This window comes from Anas platyrhynchos, chromosome 4 (genome assembly GCF_047663525.1).
Source record: "Anas platyrhynchos isolate ZD024472 breed Pekin duck chromosome 4, IASCAAS_PekinDuck_T2T, whole genome shotgun sequence".
NCBI lineage: Eukaryota > Metazoa > Chordata > Aves > Anseriformes > Anatidae > Anas > Anas platyrhynchos.
Genome location: NC_092590.1, coordinates 34,428,233 through 34,453,919, shown reverse-complemented (window position 1 = coordinate 34,453,919; position 25,687 = coordinate 34,428,233). Strand labels below are relative to the sequence as shown.

Below are 25,687 nucleotides of genomic sequence, written 5' to 3'. Positions count from 1 at the left end.
GAACTTAAAGAAGTTGAAACATGCCATGGAATTTAACCCCAAGACCTTGTATTTTCTTTCTAACATTAGAATGCTGCAAATATTGTGGTAGCCTAGAAAAGAGATCTCAAATGAAAATTGAATGACTGTGGTTATTTCTCTGCTCTTCGAATCAGTGTCTGCAGGGAAAAAAAAAGAAAAAAAGTGCAAGTTTGAAGGAGTCAGGCTCACACAAACAAAATTACACATATGGAGTTGTAGGTAAAGGCCTGAACTGCTAAATCAGTAGCTGCCTCCTCTACACCAATTTATCAACAATGATTTACACATAGAGAAGAAATCACTACAATCTTATTTAAAATATCCATGGTTTTGTTCTCCTGTATGGAAAGGAGCAAAACTTCCACCTATTATTTTCTCAGCTGGAAGTTAATCCATGCTAAATTTTTCTGCAGTGTTGAAGATTTCTGAAAAGCTTCACAGAAAATTGAATTGCAGCTTCGATATGTGGGATCCCTCAGTAGCCAAAAGAGCATCATCCCCTGTTTGTCATAAAAATTTTTAAAACTATAAGAGGAGTGGTAAGAAAAGAAGGACAGATGAGCCTGCTCAGCGATTCTGGTTGCATTACCTCTCCCAGCAGTTTTTACTAACTACACTATAATTTCACATGGTTATTTCAAGGTTTTAGAAGTTAGGGGACTGACTGAATTCAAGCCAGTGGTGCTGTAAATGCTGGCCAAAGCCAAGTATCCCGGTTCTCCATGAACAAAGCCAGCTTGTTCCTCTCTCAGTGGAGCTATCATCTCTTGACTTTTCTACTCAGCTGTTTCCAGTGATGGCTCATTTTCAAGGTGGGCTCCCACTGGGAGCTCCTCTGGGTCCTGCACAAATTGCAGGTTCTCACCTGGCTCAGTATGGGCACCAACTGAGTCTGGAACAGAATCAGGTTTCTTCTGGTGCTTGTTAGCACAGTTTTGAGGTACTTTTGTCTGTGTAGATGACACTGAATTGTTGGTTCAACAGAACATAATGACATATTTGCAGCATAAGATCTGCTATTCAATTATAAGATCTATTATTCACTCCTCTGCTCTGTCAAAGTTCACTTGAACTTCTGACCTTTTTTTTTTTTTTTAGTGAAAGTAGCTGTTTCATGGCACAGCAATTTGGGAAATGATTACAAAAGTTAACATTTCACTCATCTTTCAGCTCCCTTGGATAATTACAATTCTGAATATTGTAAAGCCAAAGCAGTTTATTTACAGATGGCAAAAACTGTTGGTGTTGCAGGAAAAGAATGGTGAGCATATAAGCATATAATCCTAGCAGATGTTCTGAATCTTGTGTATGTACAGGGGCAGCAAAACACTTTAAAAATTTCTCCTTGCACAAGGAGAACTAGCTGTAAACTCTTCACCATAGAAAGTTCAGCAAACCTCCTTAAAACTGATTTGCTGAAGGATCTAAAGTTAAAACAACCCAGCTTCTCCCAATGAATGAGCCCCTCTTTTGGGGCTGCAATTTGAAGTTTTCTCTTTCTCTGCAATTCTGAGTAAGACAATTGCAGCATGATCTGTTCCTGTAGCAGAGCCACCACCTCCCCAAGACAGAGGCTGCAGTTCACTGCTTAGGACTTTCACTACACTTTGTCAGCACATGTAGACCTCGAACACATCTGTCTCTGGAAGAGAATAGCTCCATAAAGCAAACATCTAATCATTAAAAATTACCTTAAAAAGCTGCTTCCTGCTTCTTAAGAAGTAATACAAAGGATGGGACAGAATTATACATTTGCAGAACGGTCAAAACTGATGGAGGCCATGATTAATTGATTTCAAAATCCCAAATGGCACAATCATTCCTGGCTAAGCAGAGAAAGCAGAGCAGTTGGCTCTCTCCTCCCGAACAGGTTAAGATGGTTAGTTTAACATTACATCCCATTTCTAAATATTTTGCATTCCTGATGTCCTAGGCTAACACAATAGGAATAACTCATACTGCATAGGAAATACTGCTGAGCATTAAGCCTAAATCACATGAAGCTCAAGTCAGAGCCCTTGACCTCTCCGAGCACCTTGTTGCAGCTGCTACCACCTGCAGTTTTGGTGCAGCTCAGTCCTCTGGACAAGGCACTCAGGAAGAGCGAGGCATTTAAACACAGAGAAAAGATTCGTTGCATCGTGCATTTTCTTGGTGAATTGCTTTATACTGATATATTCCTCTCTTCTTTCCTGAACCTGTGAAGTATGACTGCCACTTAGCAGCACCTTATTGTACAAAAAGACACACTGAAATAGAGGAATTCATTGTGGTGAGACAGCAGTCTGTGACAAGAGATCCATGTCCCTACTCATCTTCATAGGACATTTCCAGACAGTTCAGGTGCATTTTTTAGTGTCATACAGGGATGTTTAGAGTCACAGTTGATCGGAAAATCTTCCTGTACTGTAAAACGTAACTGCACACATCACTGTCATTATAGTTATTACTGCTGTTGTTAGATTTATTCTTCATATGAACTATACAACTGTGAGCTACATGTGTTCACAGCACAGCCACAGCCATGGCTCTTCTCCTTTCTGCCCCAAAGCAAGCTGTGTGTGCTGGAGGCCAGCTCCTCCTTTCTGATGCAATTGTCATCGCAACAAATGAATCAACCCTTTCTTCTGGTGAGGCAGAGCCAACAAGCCTGTCTATAGCATGATGGAAAATTATAGTAATAGGATAGTGGAAAAATTACAGTTAGTGAAGAATGGAGTTTATTGCTTTTAAATTTAACAGCCCTGTGGAGAATAGGAACAGCTTTTCTGCAGAAAGACTTGACGTCAGTGCCAAAAATTTGAACTGACACCTTAAAATAACCTGCCAAAGAAGGAAAAAAAATAACCTTTCTTCTTGAAATACTACTGCAAAGTTAGATCAAATTAAACCCTTTTAGTACTGCTGCCCAGAGGTATGAGTTGGGGAAGTGGTGACTATTAACTGTGAATTTAGGACCACGTTCATAGAAGAGCTGCAGGGGTATTCAGCAGGGATAGTTGTTCTGGGTAATTTGCTAGGAAATTCTAATACTGACTAAAAACCCCTAAGCTTCTACTCAAATGGGGAGAATTTTACTGTCTTCAAGTAGATAAGGGCAATCTGACTTTTCTATACAAGAGCTTCTCAAGAAATTTTGTTGGGACACTTTATTTTATTTTTATTTATTTTTTGGTATGTATTAAAGCTAGTACAGGGGTTTTTGAAATTGTATTTTTTTTTGAAAAAAAAAATCAAGACAAGACATTGCATTAAGTCTGAATACCTAGATTAGTCTTGCATATTTTGGTGTTTAGCTTGCTATATTTAAAATGTCATTCATATGTTTGCGTCTGGTTTCCTTGCAATAGAGATGATCATATAGACATCTCCATTTTAGACATTGGAACAGGCTGCCCAGGGAAGTGGTGGAGTCACCATCCCTGGAGGTCTTTAAAAGATGTTTAGATGTAGAGCTTAGGGATATGGTTTAGTGGGGACTGTTAGCATTAGGTCAGAGGTTGGACTCGATGATCTTGAGGTCTCTTCTAACCTAGAAATTCTGTGATTCTGTGATTCTGTGATATCTAACTTTTCAGTATTAACAACACCACTGACTGTCTATATTTCTTCAAAGTACAACTTGAAGTCACAATTAAGTCAGTTACACAGGTTGGCTTTGCATTCAGTACATGTACTTGTCTTACATGTTCAAATTCTGAGGCCTGACTGGAGACCCATCACAGGGTCTCCTTAGTTCTTCAGAAAAAGCAGACCCCAGTATAAAACGCCATGCAACAGACAAATATCTTTATTTCTATTTTTGGGTACAATTAGAAAGTCTCGCCAGTTGCCATCACTTAGTAAAGCTTTTAATAAGTGTATAGATATAAAATCTAATCTTTTAGACAGAAACTAATATGACTAATTACATTCCACTATCTACATTTCCCCCAAGGTTTCAGTATTTTCTGCTTTCTTCCTGAAGTGTAAGATTATACGATTGCTATTTGTTCCATAACATGTTAATGATTCAAACAATACACAAACTGTATTTCAGTTTCTACCTGGGAGAGAAATCCATCACCATCTCCACTAACATAATGGTGAAAAAATTACAAATTTACAATTCTAAGTTTTGTTTTTATAGAAAATCAGCATTAGTGCACAAGCTAGACCATTTTTCACAGGCTTGGTGAAAATGTTAGAAATATAAAATTAATTTACCAAAATGCAGGTTTGGGTTTCTTCAAGCCAATGTGCAGTAAGAACAAAATGAGGAGATCACTGAGTCACTCCTTTAATTACTCAACTAAGGCAAATTCACCTCAACAACACCCCAACCCTAACATTTCAGGGACCAGCAAAGGTGCTTACGTTTTTCACCATTCCTACAGCTGTCTCCTCTCCTCTCCTCTCCTCTCCTCTCCTCTCCTCTCCTCTCCTCTCCTCTCCTCTCCTCTCCTCTCCTCTCCTCTCCTCTCCTCTCCTCTCCTCTCCTCTCCTCTCCTCTCCTCTCCTCTCCTCTCCTCTCCTCTCCTCTCCTCTCCTCTACGCTCCTCTACGCTCCTCTCCTCTCCTCTCCTCTCCTCTCCTCTACGCTCCTCTCCTCTCCTCTACGCTCCTCTACGCTCCTCTACGCTCCTCTCCTCTACGCTACGCTCCTCTACGCTCCTCTACGCTCCTCTACGCTCCTCTACGCTCCTCTCCTCTACGCTCCTCTCCTCTACGCTCCTCTACGCTCCTCTACGCTCCTCTGCTCTACGCTCCTCTACGCTCCTCTACGCTCCTCTCCTCTACGCTCCTCTACGCTCCTCTACGCTCCTCTCCTCTCCTCTACGCTCCTCTCCTCTACGCTCCTCTCCTCTACGCTCCTCTACGCTCCTCTATGCTCCTCTCCTCTACGCTCCTCTACGCTCCTCTCCTCTACGCTCCTCTACGCTCCTCTCCTCTACGCTCCTCTCCTCTACGCTCCTCTCCTCTCCTCTACGCTCCTCTCCTCTACGCTCCTCTCCTCTATGCTCCTCTACGCTCCTCTACGCTCCTCTCCTGTACGCTCCTCTCCTCTACGCTCCTCTCCTGTACGCTCCTCTCCTGTACGCTCCTCTACGCTCCTCTCCTGTACGCTCCTCTCCTCTCCTGTACGCTCCTCTCCTCTACGCTCCTCTACGCTCCTCTACGCTCCTCTCCTCTACGCTCCTCTACGCTCCTCTATGCTCCTCTCCTCTCCTCTCCTCTACGCTCCTCTCCTCTACGCTCCTCTACGCTCCTCTCCTCTACGCTCCTCTACGCTCGTCTCCTCTACGATCCTCTCCTCTACGCTCCTCCACTCCTATGCACTCCTATGCACTCCTATGCACTCCTATACACTACTAGGCACTCCTATGCACTCCTCTCCTATACACTGCTTTACACTCCTATGCACTCCTATACACTTCTCTACACTCCTCTCCTATACAATCCTATACACTCCTGTGCACTCCTATAAACTCCACTCCTATACACTCCTATGCACACCTATGCACTCCTATACACTCCTATACACTCGTATACACTCCGCTCCTATACACTCCTATACACTCCTATGCACTCCTATGCACTCCTATACACTCCTATAAACTCCTCTCCTATACACTCCTATACACTCCTATACACTCCTACGCACTCCCATACACTCCTCTCCTCTCCTATTTGCTCCTATACACTCCTATACGCTCCTATACAGTCCTCTCCTCTCCTCTCCTATACACTCCTCTCCTGTACACTCCTATACACTCCTATACGCTCCTATACGCTCCTATACTCTCAAATACGCTCCTATACAGTCCTCTCCTATACACTCCTATACACTCCCATACAGTCCTATACACTCCTGTCCTATACACTCCAATACACTCCTCCCCTCCTCTCCCCTCCTCTCCCCTCCTCTCCCCTCCTCTCCCCTCCTCTCCCCTCCTCTATGCTCCTCTACGCTCCTCTCCTCTACGCTCCTCTCCTCTACGCTCCTCCACTCCTATGCACTCCTATGCACTCCTATACACTACTAGGCACTCCTATGCACTCATCTCCTATACACCGCTTTACACTCCTATGCACTCCTATACACTTCTCTACGCTCCTCTCCTATACACTCCTATACACTCCTATGCACTCCTATGCACTCCTATACAATCTTATGCACTCGTTTACACTCCTCTCCTATATGCTCCTATACATTCCTATACACTCCAATACATTCCTATACATTCCTATACACTCCTGTACACTCCTGTACACTCCTATGCACTCCTATGCACTCCTCTCCTATACACTCCTATACACTACTATACACTCCTCTCCTCTCCTATATGCTCCTATACACTCCTATACACTCCTATGCACTCCTATACACTCCTATACACTCCTATACACTCTTCTCCTATACACTCCTATGCACTCCTATGCACTCCTATACACTCCTATACATTCCTATACACTCCTATGCACTCCTATACAATCCTATACACTCGTATACACTCCTCTCCTATACACTCCTATACACTCCTATAAATTCTTATACACACTTATACACTCCTATACACTCCCATACACTCCTATACACTCCTCTTTTATACAATCCTACACACTCCTATACACTCCTACACACTCCTATACACTCCTATACATTCTTATACACTCTTATACATTCCTATACACTCCCATACACTCATATAGGAGTGCATAGTAGTGTATAGGAGTGCATACGAGTGCATAGGAGTGCATAGGAGTGGAGGAGCGTAGAGGAGAGGAGTGTAGAGGAGAGGAGCGTGGAGGAGAGGAGCGTAGAGGAGAGGAGCGTAGAGGAGCGTAGAGGAGCGTAGAGGAGAGGAGCGTAGAGGAGTGTAGAGGAGCGTAGAGGAGCGTAGAGGAGAGGAGAGGAGAGGAGCGTAGAGGAGCGTAGAGGAGAGGAGAGGAGAGGAGAGGAGAGGAGAGGAGAGGAGAGGAGAGGAGAGGAGAGGAGAGGAGAGGAGAGGAGAGGAGAGGAGAGGAGAGGAGAGGAGAGGAGAGGAGAGGAGAGGAGAGGAGAGGAGAGGAGAGGAGAGGAGAGGAGAGGAGAGGAGAGGAGCGGAGAGGAGAGGAGAGGAGAGGAGCGGAGAGGAGCGGAGAGGAGAGGAGAGGAGAGGAGAGGAGAGGAGAGGAGTAATGAATAATGAATGAATAAATTGTAAATAATTTTCCAAGTGCTGTAAACACTAGAGTTCACTGAACTTACAATGGTAATGATATGGTAGGTACATGGTATGGCAATGAATACTTGACACATGATCACAGCTGTTAAAGAGCAGTGTGATCACAGTCACTGCTACACACACTGCCAGTGCAGCAGATCTTTGAAAACAGATCGTTAATGTATTAATAGATACTCCAAATAAGTAACTTTTGTGTATTTGAATACGAATATTGGTGGTGTGATAAGGCTTAATGGTTTCGCACATCCATCAGTAGCTCATTTCAAGAGCACTGGACTTTGGAAGAAATCAAACCCCTTTTTACAGCAGGGGACTCAATGCCATGGCTTTTTAAGTCTCTCCCAACAATGTACCTTAATAAATATATATCTTCAGGTAGAAGGACAGACAACAACTGAAACTACACCAGCTCAGTCTTTCAAAATTTGTAAGGAATGACTGCTGAAGTTCACCGAGAGCACCTCTGTACAGCAGTTGTTGAGAGCTACACCAGTGAGAGACACAGGCTGCTCCCACAGGAGTAGACATGAAAAAAAGACACTGCAGATAGGAGAGGGAAAAGGAGGGGAGGGGAGGGGAGGGGAGGGGAAGAAAGAGGTGATTTCAGTCAGAAGAAACCTACAAAATGGCGTCAGCGGAGCGGAGCGGAGAGAAGAGTTGAGGAGAGGTGAGGACAGCTGAGGCGAGGCGAGGAGAAGAGAGTCAGACGGGACCTACAAAATGGCGCCTGAGGAGTGGAGTGCAGTGGAGTATATAGGAGAGGAGAGGAGTGTATAGGAGTGTATAGGAGTGTACATGAGAGGAGAGGAGAGGAGTGTATAGGAGAGGAGTGTATAGGAGAGGATTGTATAGGAGAGGATTGTATAGGAGAGGATTGTATAGGAGAGGAGAGTAAAGGAGAGGAGAGTAAAGGAGAGGAGCGTAGAGGAGAGGAGTGTATAGGAGAGGAGTGTATAGGACTGTATGGGAGTGTATAGGAGTGTATAGGAGAGGACTGCTAGGAGCGTATTTGAGAGTATAGGAGCGTAGAGGAGCATATAACTCCCTCTCCTCTCCTCCTCCTCTCCTCTCCTCTCCTCTCCTCTCCTCTCCTCTCCTCTCCTCTCCTCTCCTCTCCTCTCCTCTCCTCTCCTCTCCTCTCCTCTCCTCTCCTCTCCTCTCCTCTCCTCTCCTCTCCTCTCCTCTCCTCTCCTCTCCTCTCCTCTCCTCTCCTCTCCTCTCCTCTCCTCTCCTCTCCTCTCTCTCCTCTCCTCTCCTCTCCTCTCCTCTCCTCTCCTCTCCTCTCCTCTCCTCTCCTCTCCTCTCCTCTCCTCTCCTCTCCTCTCCTCTCCTCTCCTCTCCTCTCCTCTCCTCTCCTCTCCTCTCCTCTCCTCTCCTCTCTCTCCTCTCCTCTCCTCTCCTCTCCTCTCCTCTCCTCTCCTCTCCTCTCCTCTCCTCTCCTCTCCTCTCCTCTCCTCTCCTCTCCTCTCCTCTCCTCTCCTCTCCTCTCCTCTCCTATACAATCCTCTCCTATACAATCCTCTCCTATACAATCCTCTCCTATACAATCCTCTCCTCTCCTCTCCTATACAATCCTCTCCTATACAATCCTCTCCTATACAATCCTCTCCTATACAATCCTCTCCTATACAATCCTCTCCTATACAATCCTCTCCTATACAATCCTCTCCTATACAATCCTCTCCTATACAATCCTCTCCTCTCCTCTCCTATACAATCCTCTCCTCTCCTCTCCTATACAATCCTCTCCTATACAATCCTCTCCTATACAATCCTCTCCTATACAATCCTCTCCTATACAATCCTCTCCTATACAATCCTCTCCTCTCCTCTCCTATACAATCCTCTCCTCTCCTCTCCTATACAATCCTCTCCTCTCCTATACAATCCTCTCCTCTCCTATACAATCCTCTCCTATACAATCCTCTCCTATACAATCCTCTCCTATACAATCCTCTCCTATACAATCCTCTCCTCTCCTCTCCTATACAATCCTCTCCTCTCCTCTCCTATACAATCCTCTCCTATACAATCCTCTCCTCTCCTATACAATCCTCTCCTCTCCTCTCCTCTCCTCTCCTATACAATCCTCTCCTCTCCTCTCCTATACAATCCTCTCCTCTCCTATACAATCCTCTCCTATACAATCCTCTCCTATACAATCCTCTCCTATACAATCCTCTCCTCTCCTCTCCTATACAATCCTCTCCTCTCCTCTCCTCTCCTATACAATCCTCTCCTATACAATCCTCTCCTATACAATCCTCTCCTCTCCTCTCCTATACAATCCTCTCCTCTCCTCTCCTATACAATCCTCTCCTCTCCTATACAATCCTCTCCTCTCCTATACAATCCTCTCCTATACACTCCTCTCCTATACACTCCTCTCCTCTCCTCTCATGTACACTCCTATACACTCCTATACACTCCTCTCCTCTCCTATATACTCCACTGCACTCCACTCCTCAGGCGCCATTTTGTAGGTCCCGTCTGACTCTCTTCTCCTCGCCTCGCCTGAGCTGTCCTCACCTCTCCTCAACTCTTCTCTCCGCTCCGCTCCGCTGACGCCATTTTGTAGGTTTCTTCTGACTGAAATCACCTCTTTCTTCCCCTCCCCTCCCCTCCCCTCCCCTCCCCTCCCCTCCCCTCCCCTCCCCTCCCCTCCCCTCCCCTCCCCTCCTTTTCCCTCTCCTATCTGCAGTGTCTTTTTTTCATGTCTACTCCTGTGGGAGCAGCCTGTGTCTCTCACTGGTGTAGCTCTCAACAACTGCTGTACAGAGGTGCTCTCGGTGAACTTCAGCAGTCATTCCTTACAAATTTTGAAAGACTGAGCTGGTGTAGTTTCAGTTGTTGTCTGTCCTTCTACCTGAAGATATATATTTATTAAGGTACATTGTTGGGAGAGACTTAAAAAGCCATGGCATTGAGTCCCCTGCTGTAAAAAGGGGTTTGATTTCTTCCAAAGTCCAGTGCTCTTGAAATGAGCTACTGATGGATGTGCGAAACCATTAAGCCTTATCACACCACCAATATTCGTATTCAAATACACAAAAGTTACTTATTTGGAGTATCTATTAATACATTAACGATCTGTTTTCAAAGATCTGCTGCACTGGCAGTGTGTGTAGCAGTGACTGTGATCACACTGCTCTTTAACAGCTGTGATCATGTGTCAAGTATTCATTGCCATACCATGTACCTACCATATCATTACCATTGTAAGTTCAGTGAACTCTAGTGTTTACAGCACTTGGAAAATTATTTACAATTTATTCATTCGAGAATTGGAAGAAAGAAATATAGATGAACTACTTGTTCCTTGTAGCCTCCTAGCATTTCATGGAATTAAAAAAAAAAAAAAAAAAAAAAAAGAGGAATATCCTACAGCCTGGGGGAAGGCTGGTTTCTCTCAAGAGTAAATCTCTCTTGAACAGCTTGATATAGCACTGGATTGTATTTCTAGGGACACTTCAAGTTCTTGGGACTCTGTTGTGGAAAATCTTAAAGTGCTATTATTTTTAAAAGGTCCTATATAAACAATATAAGTACTATATAAATGTTAACATAAGTGTACTGCTATCATTCATCACTCTGCAACCATTTCGTTCATACTGCCAAATGAGTTTTGCATGCATTACCTTCCTGCTAAGCTCCATCAAAGGTCCTATGAAAATGCATTTTACTCTGCCAAACCAAATAATCTGTTGCCAAGAAACCCACAGAGGTTTTTTAATCATTCTTTTTCTACCTTCATACAGTTTAGACAAAAATAGCTTAAATATTTGATTGAAACAGGTCATTAATCAACATTTCCATTGACAAGTGCTCTCTGTCTTTAATGAGAGGTTTTTATTTCAAGCATTTTTTCGGTCCAGAGAAGTTAACTCTTACAAATTACTTGTCTTACAAAAAGCTTTTTGATACCATGTACGAGAAAGCAAAAGGCTCCAGCGGTACACACAGAGGCCAGGCCATTTTGTTTGCCTCCCAGTGGCTGCAGATAACTTTCATTGATTTCACACCACATCTATTTATTGTACAGCTTGCTTACGTGAGCAGTAACCATAAACCAAGCTGAAATTGCAGCTACAGCATCCTAATGGATCCATGGTAACTGCTTAAGTGTGCTTTCATTCCCAACAGTGGGAGTAAGGCATGTGACTTGCTTGCTCTTGCCTTTATCTCTCCTTCTTTCTCTTCTGAGAAATCTTAACTTTACACCAGGGTGAAACCAGGTGAATTCATACAGTCATTGTCACCAGTCACCAGCCTTTACCTAAATGGTTTTGTGGTGAATTAGCTTATGTTCTTCGCCCTCATGGCTTCATTGCTGCCTGCCAGGTAACAGACTCGAAGCATGAAACCAGCCAGAGGGCCGATCTGCTCCAGCAGGACCTGCAAATGGATGGCTTAACATGCTTGGATGGCAGGGAGGGACAGCATGGTCACTCACATATTCTACTTCACATTATGATGCAAAATATTTAATGAAGCGTAATAGTTTTCATCACAGTTCAGTAATGCCAAGGCTCTGTGCCTTATACTAAATAAATAAATATACTAAATGATAAAGGTTAAATATATAATTTTAAAATACTAATTTTCCAATGTAAATATAAATAAATAATGTGAAAGTAAAATATAAATAACCATCAAGCTTCAGTAAATATACTAAATATTAAGGGTTCTTGCCAGTCACAGACGGACTCCCTGTGTCTGAGGACAGCTTGTCATCTCCTTTCAAGTTCTTGTTGCTGGAATTCGTCATTTGTTTTGTTCTTCTAAAGTGCATCTATTTAAGTGTGTTTTGGTAGAGGAGTTGGTAGGTAGTTGTGATAAAACTGTTCTCATGTAGCCAATTCAACAGATCTTTGAAAGTTCTCGTAAGTACAGCTGATCATGCAAAGAGCCACATGGAATATGCAGTGCTGCTGGAAAAGCCTCAGATTCAGGCACCAGTCACAGGGAGAGTTCATGTGTAACACCCCACAAGGGGCTGCTGAACTGCATTTAAAATGATGCTATTTGCAAATGAACTTCTGACAGTTTATTCCATTATTCTTCCAATGCTTCTGTGAAAAAAGGGTTATCAACAAAAAATAATCAAGTCTTTGGTACCTGCAGTATAAGGACAGCCATCATCAACAACCTCTTTGAGAGAATAGAGTCATGTCTTGAAACATTTTTTCAAAATTTTTTGAATACCCATATGAAATTTGAGGCTTTCTTTGCACTAGACCAGGCACTCATGTTTTTCGATTCTCTAAAATTGATAGGGCCTCTGGAACGAGCAGTCCAGCAGAGCTCATGGAGGAACCCTGGAATTATACTGACGGACCCAGGAACAAGATGATCTGAAGTGCAAGACAACACAGGTCTGATGTAACACTCTTTTTGTTAGACCTCTTACCACTGCTTTCTAGGACCATGCTAGGCTTTTGTTGTTTTGAGCAACTGCTGTGGACCGGGGCACTAGATGGTGAAGTTACGTAAACTGTGATGGACTAGCAACTCAAAACAAAGGAGTGAAAAATAATATGCAATTTAGTTTGGGGAGGGGAAGAAAAAATGAACAACAGAAAATGTTCTCAAAGTTCCTGGGATGCAGAGAAGTGCCCTGAATCCTACCAGCAGCCCTTCTTTCTCCACAGTCTCTCTGAAAGGTTAAAAGGGTGGTAGCTGCGTGCTCTCTGCTCCAAAGGCATGCTGCTCCAATAGAGCTTCTGTGCAGAAAAACATTCATTGAGTAACTCTCCGTGGTGGCTTTCAGCCTATCTCCTATGGTGTTTGCAGTCCTTCTCAGCAGAGATCAGGGAAGGCACTATTGTGATGGAGCAAATAGGATTATTTAGTAAAACAGCTTTAATATACTAATTGTATTCCCCCTGTAAATTACTGCTGAACTTCATTTTTCCTGCTGCTTCAGAGGTTTCGAGGTCATGCTTAGAGCTAGAAAGGGAAGGTGGGAGATAGGATGCTTACTTAGTTCTAGTTGTGCCATTTCCCTCCCCTGCCTTTCCCCTTCTCTTGCCAGTATTCCCCTGCCTGTAGTGCTGTGCTTACAGGGCACACGATGTCACCATGGACTTATAGGGCATGGGAAACTTAGAGAAAAATTGCACTTTGGTCAGTAACTCATCCTAGTCCTGTTGCTTCTGGACTGAATCCAGGCTTCATGCCAGGTGGCTTTGAGGGAAGGAAAGTCTGTGGGTGTTTGAGAAACTTGCAGAAAGTGGTGAAAACATGATTCTGCCAAACACGTTTTTTGGAGGAGACAGATGCTGCTGGAGTTTGCTGAGTGGTTTGAAATTCTTTGTGGTGTCCCAGGCAGATGGGTTAGAGACTTGAATGCAGATACAAGGTGAAGAATTGATTGGCAAATTATACTTATGTAACAGTGTCACAGTGCTCTGCAGTCTATTTCAGAGCTGCAAACACTACAAATTTGGATGATATATCTGTATTTGTGAAGAGGGTTACATATAGGTGTGAGAAAACTTACAATATGTCTAATATTGTGTTTCCACCAGAGAAATGGAGACAGGTGAGATTTTTGAGGACCAATTACTTGATAGCAAATGAATTTTGCAGATGTTGCCATGACCTTCCAGCTGTCACATCTGGAGCTCAGAGCTGTAGGGCTCTCCCAGAGGGTTAGCTATCTGCCTTGACATTACAGTGATCAGAGAGGAACCCTCTGACTGAACACTTGAAAACCATCTCCTTCCTCCTGTGGGACGCTTCTCCCTTCTCCTGTGGGATATACCATGGCTAGGAAGCCTTCTCTGGTGCATGGGAGCAATTACTCTGCTTACAGAGGTCCTGCAAACCAGGAAAAAGATCCTACTCTTTTTCCCATAGCGACCATAAAATGTACTGTCTGGCCTTGAACCAAAGGGCCAAGGAATAACATGTTATCATACAACATATTCAGCTGGGGAAAATGCTTTGACATTTAAAGGGATGTTTGGAAATCATCTTGTACACGCAGTGGTGAGAGCAGGGCAGCTCCCCAGGGAGGTGAGCCAGGGTGAGGACAGTCCCATGGCACCAGAGGAAGCAAAAGGCCCTGGCAACCCCTTACAAAAAATTGTGCTAAATTTTCAAACATTTAGATAAATCCACAGGCTGTACATTGAGTACTCTGTTTGTTACTAGCTCTCTGGTTGGTCTGCACACCAGGCCTGCCAGAAACTGATGAAAGTACTGGCTATCTGTAAAAATCCTTAGCCAGAAACTGCCTGCCACTGAAGTCAGTAAAGGTTTTCTCCACCAGGGAGAACACAAGGATAGAGTAAGCATTTTGTTTTCCTCTTCTCACACCTGACTTCACATATTTTAAAATGGCAAGATTGATTGCAGCAGCAAAGTCTCTCTCAGAGTCATGTTAGAGAGCTTATTCTTTATGTAAAATACATGAAAGAAAGCAACTCCATCAGCAATCGATTCTGTCAGTGTTGTTTTTTATGACCCTCATCAGAAGTTGCTGCAATTACGCTGCTTCTAGAAAGACCAATGTTCATCCTGTTCAGAAACTTAAATTTGTTTGCCCAGACCCCGTGGCCTGAGCACCAGGCAGCAGAACCCATGTGATGTGTGGGCTGACTTCAAGACAACTCATTTTCGAGGCTCTGCACTGGAATAAGCTGTGACATGTTAATGACAGGTACATTGGTGGAAAATGCTGTTTTGCTGAGAAATTTTCTTGGGTCCAAGGTACTTTTCTTGTTGTTGCTGTTCACTTTTTTTTTTTTTCTTTCTTTGTGAAGGGTGTGTGTGTCGATATTTATGAAATGTTTTGAAGCAGTAGATTTTGTTCTAGGACAAAAAGTCTTGAAAGCCTACACTTCATCCCCCCTCAGTTCTTGTTTTCCTGTTTGCATTCTTTCCTCCTGCAAACTGTTTTTTAAAAAAATGCCTGCCAAGTTTGTGTTAGCATGGAGATGCTGCTGACAGCTTCACACTGACCATAGAAGATCCATCTCTGGTGTCTTCTGTGGAGAGAAGGACATATTGCCAATGCCCCCCTCCCACTGTCGGGCATGCAATAGCTTTGGTTCTGGGTTGTCTAACTTCTCCAAAGACCGCATTAGGAATAATTAATGTCACTGCTTTGTCTTGTATGGATTGATCTGTCCTAAGGGCTTAATTTGGTCTTTGGTCAATCTGTCCTGTGAGTTGTTTGAAGTGACTGCTTTTGCAATGTATAATTGTTTCTTTTCTTTGTGCAGGCCATCACTGAAGACTGCCTATTAATGGTGGCAATTTTAATCCATGATCAGCATGCACACACACACACACACATGTTCTTCAGTACTTTTTTTTGTTGTTTTGTTTTGTTTACAGAATAACAACAAAGAGTATAGTGATAGGACAAGGGGCAGTGGTTTTAAACTAAAAGTGTGGATTTAGATGAGATACTCATAAGAAATCCTTCACTCAGGGTGGTGAGGCCCTGGCACAGGCTGCCCAGAGAAGCTGTGGATGCCCCATCCCTGGAGGTGTTCAAGGCCAGGCTGGATGGGGCTTTGGGCAACCTGGTCTGGTGGAAAGTGTCCCTGCCCAGGACCAAGGGTTGGAACTGGGTGGGTTTTAAAGGCTTTTCCAACCCAAACCATTCTGTGGTTCTGTGATTTTAAAATTCTATGATTCTGTGAAAATAAAGGGACAAAATGCCAGGTACAAACAGTGAAAAAGTCAAGGAATTAGTCTAATCAATACAGGAGGGAGTAGTTGAGTAGTAGTCTAATTATTTACTGATACATGGTGTTGATTCTTACTTAGACAAATTCTTTGTCAATAAAAAATTAATTATGCAAGGATTAGTAGCATTCAGATAAAAGTGTTCAAAGCGATAAAAAGGTACTGTGATTCTAAAGGACACTATCAGTAACTGTGGAGTGTTTATGGCATCCACAGACTCTCAGAAGAGACACTATAAAAGAGTCAGGATTATTAATAAAACTCTTTAGTGGATTTTATCATCTAACTTTTTTTTTTTCCTTCTTGCTTCTGCTGAAGTGTTTGGATAAAATAAAATATCTGCTTTATTCCCTGAAATATTCTTTGTAAGGAACAAAGCTTCAGCATGCATGGAGGTTTGTATGATCTCTTTGTATTGAAGACTTAGCAGTTTACTTCCACTCTCCATTGCAGTCTTGCAAACACAAATGACAGATAACACATCCACAAATAACGGTGGCTAATTCAAAGTAAATCTTACCCATTCCTTGCAAAATCTTTATATGCAATAATCCAAAAGAGGACATGGATAGGATAGGTAGGATGACAATTATTTCTAGTGCAGGTTCAACTAGCAGAAGCTCTTTGACCAAAATTATCAGATGTTGATACTGGATATAAACAAGTCTCTGTTGAATCAAGACATCTTCAACCTTCTGCCTAACAAAAAATATTGTTCCATTGTGACATCAATTACGTTTCTTTTGAAGTTCAGTACTCTCCCTTCAGCAAGGTGGGAGATGACACAGTATGATGACTTCATGACAATGCCAATCATAGTGAAACAGAGGATCTGGGCGGTTGGATAAAATGGCCTCAGAAAACCTTCCCTTTGGACCTCAGATATGCTCAATGACACATTTTAGGAAAAAAAAATGTTTATGACATAAATCACCAACTTCTGAATCAGTATTTCAGATTGTTTGATGAAATGTAGTTTCTTAGTTAAAAAGTCATAACTTTGTGTTTTCTAGGCAGTCTGTCCAATTTGATTATAAGTGACTTACCTATAGCTAAATAATAATTTTAGCTAAATAGGTTTATACAGAAGCTGTTTTACTGCCTTTGTTGCACTCCTCTCCCATGTTTTACCAAGAAGCAAAACCTATAAGGAGAAATCGAAGTCTCCACAACTCCTTCTGCCAGTCATGAAAGACACATTTGAGGTGACTTCACGAACATCTACATCTGTATGCGAGCAGCCATGCATCCATCCTGCCTGCATGTCAAGACTGCCTGGTGCCAGCCAACCCTGGAAACTGCAGTACAGCACTGTGATGGAGTCTGTTATATTATCTATTTTCTCACAGAGCCAGGGTGGTAGCTTCCTGGCTGCAAGGTTTTCAGAGTACAGTGCTATTCAGTCAGTTCAGGACCATTTCTGCTTAGATTGTGCCTTAATTACCATTCACCTTTTCTGAAGCAGCAGCCTGACACAGAAAAATGGAAAACATCTGGTGTGTCAGAAGACACTTGCTGCTGTAGATACAATTTATTTCCATTTTGCATGCCACAGTTTGGGAAAGTGTTTATTCGGCCAGTCAAAGAGGTCTTCCCAGGTACACTGCCTGACACATTAGCATGTACACTCCAACAGGTAACCAGTAATTAATCTTGTGCAAGCAACGCAAAATGACAGGGAAATTGCTGGCCTTTATGAAACCTACAGAACCTTTAATGAACATCACTGCTTGAGCTGAAACTATCTCCAGCTATCTCTGGGATTTCTCCATGCTTAAGTACCTGCTGTGATACCTGATGTATTTGGATCTGTTGCATTAAGCAGCTCAATCCAGGCTTCTGCTGGAGGCATAAGCATGCAGAGAAGGCTTGCTTTCATGGCTGGTCTAGGACAGGACTTGGCCCAGCCCCCAGAAGGTCTCTAACTGATTTAAACTGCAAGGATTCCTCTTTTGCCCAGTGGTATTCTACACAGGAGCCTGACTCACTGACCCTTCCACAGAAATGATAGGTTCAGGATGCTGAACTACAGTGATGTGTGCAACAGAAAAAAGGGTTTGGGTTCATTGCTGAAGTAAAATTGTTCTTCTCCTAAATTAAACATCATGTTTTATTGAAGCACCCTGAATTCTTACTTATAAAGCTAAGAACCAAACAAAAATCCTGGATTCTACTGATCATATAAGGAAGAAAAAAATTCTAGACATGCCATTCCCTCTACTTCCTTTCAAAAGACATTCTAGAGATAATGGAGTATCTCCAGATCATACAGAATTATTTATGATGATTATTATTTATTTATGTAAGCATCATACTTTTTTCCCCATTTCTTTTACACTTTTTGTTTAGTCCAATTATCACATATTTTATTGCAAAAAGAATTTGCTGACAAGACCATTTCCTGTGCAGATGTTGAAATGAGAATGTTATTGTCATTCATTCTTAGCATATGATGGTAAGATCGCTTTTACCACATGATGTGAACCATAGCAAAACAGGAAAGGATTTTAAGAAGCAGGTCCTCTGAAACATCCTGGCATCTCCTCTGAGGAATATGGATATTTCAGGTTTGTAGGGGCTAGGATACAGCATGCCCCTATTTATCCATCTAAACCAGGGAAAGTAGCTCCTGGGTCTGAAACAGCGTGTGGCTCTTGAATTGTGTAAACGAAGCTCCTAAGCTCAGGTATGTCATGTCATGGGCAGCAGGGGCTGAGCTGGCACAGCAGCTGGCTATCTGAATACTGAAGTGAGGGGTGGCAAGCCATCAGGCCAGGGGGAGGATTCAGCTAGGTTGTTCCAGCTCATTTCAAACTGGAAGAGGAGCAGGGAGCTGGTTGTCATCTTCTGCCAGGAAATGCCAGAGCCAGAGCCCTTCTCCTCAGCTCTTGGCAGAGACAGAGATATAAAAAGCCCAAGCTCTTCTCTGTAGCTCTCACCCTACTTATTAGTAATTCACATCAGATCAGGAGGGGAGAAGAGTTTTGTTCATAAATATTGAAGTTCCAGGAACTTCAGAGTGAAAAAAAAAATCAGGATGAACCTCAAATACGGACCAAAGTCTTTATGAAACATGTTTCACTGCTAAGCTGCAAGAATTCATTCCTCTTCCCAAAACACCACTTGCTAGTGATGTAAAGGAATCATTGACTTCTGTAATAGACTCCAGAGAAGCTGGGGAACATAGTTCATTTCTTCCCTCATGGCTACTACCTGGGTACATGAGCGTTTATGGAGGGGCTCTGCACTTTCTTCACATCCACACAGATCTCATGAAGCACAAAAAAGCAGAGTTGAGAGAAGGAAAAAAAAATCCAGTGAAGTCATCTTAGCTAAAAATGCAGTAAAATTAAATTAGCAAATGTGGTTCATTTGTAAATCTTCAGAATAAGGATTAACATATTTTTGAGAATTTTATTAGGAAACATTTACTCATTTACTTTTTTTTTTTTTTTTTTCCTTCTTTCTGGCTGCTAGTCTAAAGTTAATTTCTAATTGGTAGAAGGGAAGTGGTATTGTCTGAAGGTAAATAAGAGTTTTGAAGCAGCAGATAAGGGGGATAATTAACCAATCCAGGGAGACATTACTTCTATTGAGGCAAATGTTATCATTTTTCTAACAGCACCATTCAGCCCTGAACTTTCTTAAAATTTTTTCCCTGGTAAAAATATTTTTATTGACATTTTTCATTTTCTCACTGTAAACAGGCTTTGTGATAATAACAGTGGTGGGTTTTATACTACACCGAGCATACACTGCTTTGCTTAGTGAGCACTTGACCTTAAGTCATTTGCACTTGGTACAGTTGGATATCAGTGGGAGGGGGAAATGTCAGGAATCTTACTTTTGCAGCTGTGCTTTTGAATTTTACCTCTCTCTCTCTTTCTCTCTCTCCTTTTTTTTTTTTTTTCTTTTTTCTTTCTTTCTGTGAGTTCTCTCGTCAGTTGCCAAATATTGTGATTCACTGTGCCCCACTGGGTTTGTTGCTTCATAGCTGTAAGGTTGGTAGAGCAATTTCGTATATGATTCATTAACAGAAAAGTTTTTAAACTGAGATTTGTAGGAAATCTGTTGGGACCTATGAAGAAAATCAGTGTGCACACAGAACCAACATCATCTTAAACATTACCTGCTTCCCTAGCCTTTATGCAGTTTTCCAGTGTGGGTACTTGTCAAAAAAAGGAAGTAAAGAGATATAATTTGGATTAGCTACTTTCACAGTTTGTGTTGCTTGTTTGTTTGCATGATACTTGCCAATAGGGCTGTTTATCTCTGAATGTTCTGAAGAATCCCTAAAACCCACTCTGAATAGCAAATAAATACCATTTGCTAGATAAGGCTGATGGTATTTATGGTTTTAACATTTCCTGTGCTAGATATGCAAATATACATGCTATGTTTATTATTATATTTATTATTATTATTTAAGAACCTGGCAATGCTGATATTTACATTGGTAAATTCTTTGGCATTACATTCTCCCTCTATCACAGAGGATACCTGGTAATTCTGCTGTACCCTATTCACGTTTAGAGGTATGATATTTTGAAAAAACTCATTTTAGAAGGTTAATTCAGGAAACACAGTAACACAGACAGGTACTGTTTCTTCCTAATGTACTGGTCAAGGGAATATTTTCAAGGCCAGTCCTTGTTCAGCTACAAGGAACTTCAATCAAAAAGTGAAAATAGACTACTTCACGCAAACCATCTGACACTATTTTCTCTTCATGTTCACTTACTACCCATCCTTGGCACAGCTGCACCATGTGCCGACAAATCTGCGTACTCTTTTCTGTATTGTTTGTTTCTTCCTCTTGTCAGTACTACCCATAATCTAAAATGTATTTCAGTGTGGATGTTACAGAAATTTGGCTTAACCTGATGTAGACTCAGTGTCGCAGGAAATGTGATAGCATGCTCGGACTAGATATCTTCTGGAGGCCACCTTGTGAAAGGAGGTAGGCAACAAGGTCTCCACCAGGGAAGAAGCTTCTGGAAGTCTCTGCAGCAGCCTTCTGAGGGGTATTGAATGTGAGAGGTATTTTCAGAAGTAACACAAGCAAACCCTGGAAAGAAACAAGGTCTTCTGGAAAGCTGGGTAGCTGTAATGTGCTGCATGCTGATGCACCACTCTACAGTGCTGTAACAAGGAAAGAGAGCAGAGTCTCTGGCTGTGTGAGCAGAGAGTTTGGGGCTGTGAAAGATATTTGTCACTAAAAGTGTTACTAGTTGTACACTGAGTGTGAAGAGAACAAAAACAACACAGAGGACTGTGATGTTGATGAGTTATATTCATATACTCTGAAATGCAAAATGCTGTATAACAAGAAATGCTTATATTATTTGGCAAAACAATTCTTTGGTAATTGAAATGACAACAGTGACTCACCTCACAGCAAGACTAGTTCTATCTCTGCAGTCTCACAGAGACCAGCAAACAAAAGATCCAATCAAGAAACCCATCCACTCTAAGCTGAAGCCTAAGTATGGATGAGAAAAAAATATTATTTCCGATGACATAAGGAATACATTCTCTTAAAAACCCTTTCAAATGAAGGGTTAGGTTATATAGTTTCATGCAAGATTAAATCACCCACCAGCACATATTTTCTGAAATTAACTGTAGAGCAGTTAGTGGGCAAAGTTCAATCAGTTTGAATACACATATAGACTGGCACACTGTCTATCTGCTACAATAACTTGATAAACTGATAAAGTCCATTGTCTGGAATGTGAGAACATTACAATTAAAAAATATATATATTATTTTTTATGATTTGTTGTTATTTATTTATTGCCAGCATCATAAGTTAAGAACTCTAGCAGGAAACTCATTTTCCAACAAACCTTTCTGAGCTTTGGCAGGTGTGATACTTTCTTGAAATCCTCTAAAACTGGACAGAACTGGCTTGCCACATGTTGTATTTTATTTTATATTACTTATTTATTTATTAAAATGCAGAGGCTGTTACTAGTGAGGTCCAGGATCTGCTTTCATATCAAAAGGCAACTTTAGCAAGCTTCCGCCATACAAACTGGTATATTTATTTGGAGTAGACATTTCAATGTAAAGCCACTTTGCAGCTGTGCAAGACCAGGACATTGTAGCTGATGCCAGCAGGAACTGGAACATTTGATGGATGACTGGCTCAGCAGCACTGATGCTCCTGTATGACCCAGTGGTCTTAGGAGCTTTGTTGAAAAAGAGATTTTATGGTTTTATAGTCTAAAAATCTGCAATATAAGGAATAAATGTGACCATATAAAACCTGTGGTGATTCTAATAAAAGTGATTATTGTAATCCTGCTGTCCTCTGTTTTGTTAGATTAGCACTTCTTTGCACAGATGTGAAGGAAAAAAGTTTCTCTTAGAGAAACAATAAAGTAGAAAGAGAGGGAGGAGTAATGTCAGCACATACAGGGTGAGAGGACACAAGATGGGTCCATGTGTTGGCAATAAGTGCTCTGCAGAAAGGATTAGACCATCTGGACATGGTGAATGTAAGAAGTCTGACGCCTCACTTTCAAACAGGTGTTTCAAAGGTAGAACTGTATCCTTATTGAAGAGAGCAGTTGGAGGGGAGTAGGGCTTCATCTGTAAAGACAAAATCTAATGTGGCAGATGAAAGAAACCTAGTGAAAGGATTTGAAGAGGGACTTCAGGTATCTGAGACAGTTGAAAAGATATTTAAATTGTTGAGGCAACTAGATTAAAACAAGGGCACTTTCCAATCAATTTTTCTTTACAATGAAAAAGGTCAGCAATTTTTTAAAAAACAGTTTCACTTTCCTTTGGTTGGAATAAAAGGTATTGAATGAGTTTTGGTGATGAAAAGCTGTCCTTGTACTTTTTCTGATCTATTCCAGACTAAGGAAAGTATTTGAAAGTTTATCAGCCTTGTTGTGTTATTGTGTAGTTTAATCTGGATATGTTCAAAGAATTCCAATAAGGTAGGAAGCTGGCTGGAGGTTGCTAACTACATTGTAACCTTATTCGGAACCAGATTATGTTGTACTCTTTTTTTTTTTTTTTTTTTTTTAGTACCACTTGTCAGTGACAAAATTGCAGTGTAAGTCGCCGCATTTTGTCTACTAAAATACAAATTAAAATACAATGTTAAAAACTTTCAAGATGTTTTTACATTGATTTTCCCGTCATCTGGAGGATTGCCTTAAGAATATTTTTCAATTTACTTTCCTGAGCACAAGAGTCCTAATTAGATGCTAGAACAGCGGACAATTCCACATGTGCCTGTGATGAATTAGGCTCACTCTGAATCATCAGTTTTCCATCTATTTCCTCCATACAGCTTGCTCAGCTCCCTGTGCTCCTACTCATACAGTTGCAAGCAAGATAAGAACTTATGCTTTGCATTTTACTTTTAATTTTAATTTACAGTACCATAGTTGACAAATATCAGTTTAACTGTAAATGTAATATATGTCAAGCTCCTTATCACACTCAGGTATCTGGAGAAAAAAGCTGGACACTTGGGCCAGATGGATGCAGTTTTCACTCTCGAGGACCAGAGCGAGGAATCTGTGTTGCAGTGATCTGCTCTTTGACATCTGCTTCATTTCCCCAGGACTGGAGTGATGGTGACACTCTCTCAGGCGCAGCAGGAAGAGCTCTGCTTTATCCCTGAGATACTCAACCATTCACCATGCCACTAGGAGAAAGGGAGGACACAGTGTCAGAGCCAGAACAGTACAACAGACCTCTGCCATGCATTTTTCTTTGACACAGAGTGCATTACAGGTATTTTGGAAGTGGGATGAGTTAGAGCAGCCATTTTGCTATTCCCTACACTCTCAGAAAAAAGCAGCACCAGGTCAGGAAAGATAAGCAATGTTAAACAGAGGCATAATATGTGATATAGTAGAGGTCAGTACCTCCTATAACATGTCCCTAACCACATATAAACTTTTTGTTTGTCTGTTTATTTATTTTTATATGTTTTTCAAAAATCAAAAGTGAGAATCTTGTCACTCTATTTTTGTCTGGATTTCTTGCAGGACCAAATAATTAACATAAAATCTTTTATATGCAAGTATGACCACAGACAGAAGTTGGATAAAAAGCAGCAGCCTGAATATTCATTGCCAATTAAAACTACAAAGGTGTGAAAAGCCTGCAAGATTTCAAGCTCTACAAAACCTTTGGGCTGCATCCCACTTTTGCAGTGCTGTTCTTTTGTTGATTAGGATGATGGGCTTGTACATAAAAAACAACATTATTTATGCTAAACCTGGAGGTTTGTAATAATTTTAGTAAAACAGGTGTTCTTATTTTTAATGTTGTACAGAAGGATATTTATGAGTTTCTTGTCATTCAGTTGCTGGACTTAGTCCTTTGAATAAGTGTTTTTTTGTTCCTTCTCTTGTGCTTAATTTTCAGCAGTGGGATTTTTCTTTGTGTTTAAACCACTCATTTCCCCATCTGTTATTTTATATAATGCAACTCAGTTTAATTTTCAATTTTTGGCATTCTCGGCCCAGCCAAGATTGCTATGGGTTATAAATAAATAAAAAAGAACAAACAGGAAACAGTTGTTCAGAACCTGAATTAAATATCTGGCAATGTTGCATATCTTTAATTAAATGTTGTTTCTGTATCTGCCACACATCATTTGTTTCCACTAAGGTTTTACTCTGAAATGTTGGCTTATACTATCATCAGACTCCATGAATAGCATGACTTCTTTAAACTGAAAGCACTGAAGATGTGTCCAACCTGAAGGAGATACTGCGCTGATCCTTAGTTTTGCTTACAGTAGAAAATTGGTTGGATTCCATATTAGTATCATTTCGTGCTGATGAACTAAAAAAGAAAAAAAAATTCTTTCTGGCAGATTCAGTGTTTCATGTAACAATTTCCATTTCACTCATCTGTTTACATACTTTCCCATGGAAGGGGAAGATTCAGAGCTTCACAGGAATATTGTTGGCAGAATTATACCTCTTCCTCCTCTGAAAAGAAAATGCATTCTTGATGAAAGTAACAGTATAGTTATCTTGAAGTACAGTGAAATCTGGGAATTAGCTTTAATTAATACTGGCAATACAGTTTTAGTTTTAATTATTTGCAGACAAGTGGAAACAGCAAATTTTATTTCTGTAAAACCTATGATTTACTGGAAATAAAGCACCCCTTAGCTTCTGCTGTTAATTATTTTACTGGATATGGAAATAACTCGTTAAATTTTGCTGCTTGGATTGTGTGGCTTAATCAAGATATGACTAGTGAAGTTCAAAATAATTAGATTCTGCTGTATGTAAAAGCACTGCAGTATCTCGTGGAGTAGGAAATACTGTTTACTTGCGTGCTCTTGCCAGGAATCTGAGCAAAACCTTCTAGTTATTTTTCTTTGCAGATGCTATTTTTTATTTTTATTTTTTAGGTTCTTCTCAGATAAGGCACTGGGACAAGAATTCACAAAAACTTTAAAAATTTGGTCTCACAAACCATTAAACACCAAAATGGAAGATTCTCTGAGAGAATTGTGGTGAGCAATTGTCAACACAAGAATTGATTTCTAGCGTACCTTTCACTCTCACCTTTCAGTCTCTACCTTTTAGTCTCACTGGAGTGAGTAGCCTCCTACCTTGCAGTCACAGCCACCATGTTCCGTATCAACGGCATTTAGTAGCCGTCTCTAAAAAAATTCATTATTCTGACAGTCTTCACTGCCAAGTGTCAGTTTGGCAGTCTTAAGACCTCTCATATAAAACGTGAAAACGTGGAGCAAGATG

General features: G+C 41.3%; 1 long non-coding RNA gene across 2 annotated transcripts; it reads left to right on the top strand.

Annotated features, from left to right (window-relative positions):
• Positions 1-9,624: 9,624 nt before the first annotated feature.
• Positions 9,625-25,046, top strand: LOC140002336 (uncharacterized). 2 transcript variants are annotated; one of them, XR_011808707.1, is made up of 4 exons: positions 9,625-9,803; positions 12,506-12,604; positions 23,521-23,693; positions 23,951-25,046. It is a non-coding gene; the product is annotated as an uncharacterized lncRNA (long non-coding RNA). The 2 variants fall into 2 exon arrangements; XR_011808708.1 differs by lacking the exon at positions 9,625-9,803 and adding an exon at positions 9,911-10,117.
• The last annotated feature ends 641 nt before the right edge of the window (positions 25,047-25,687 follow it).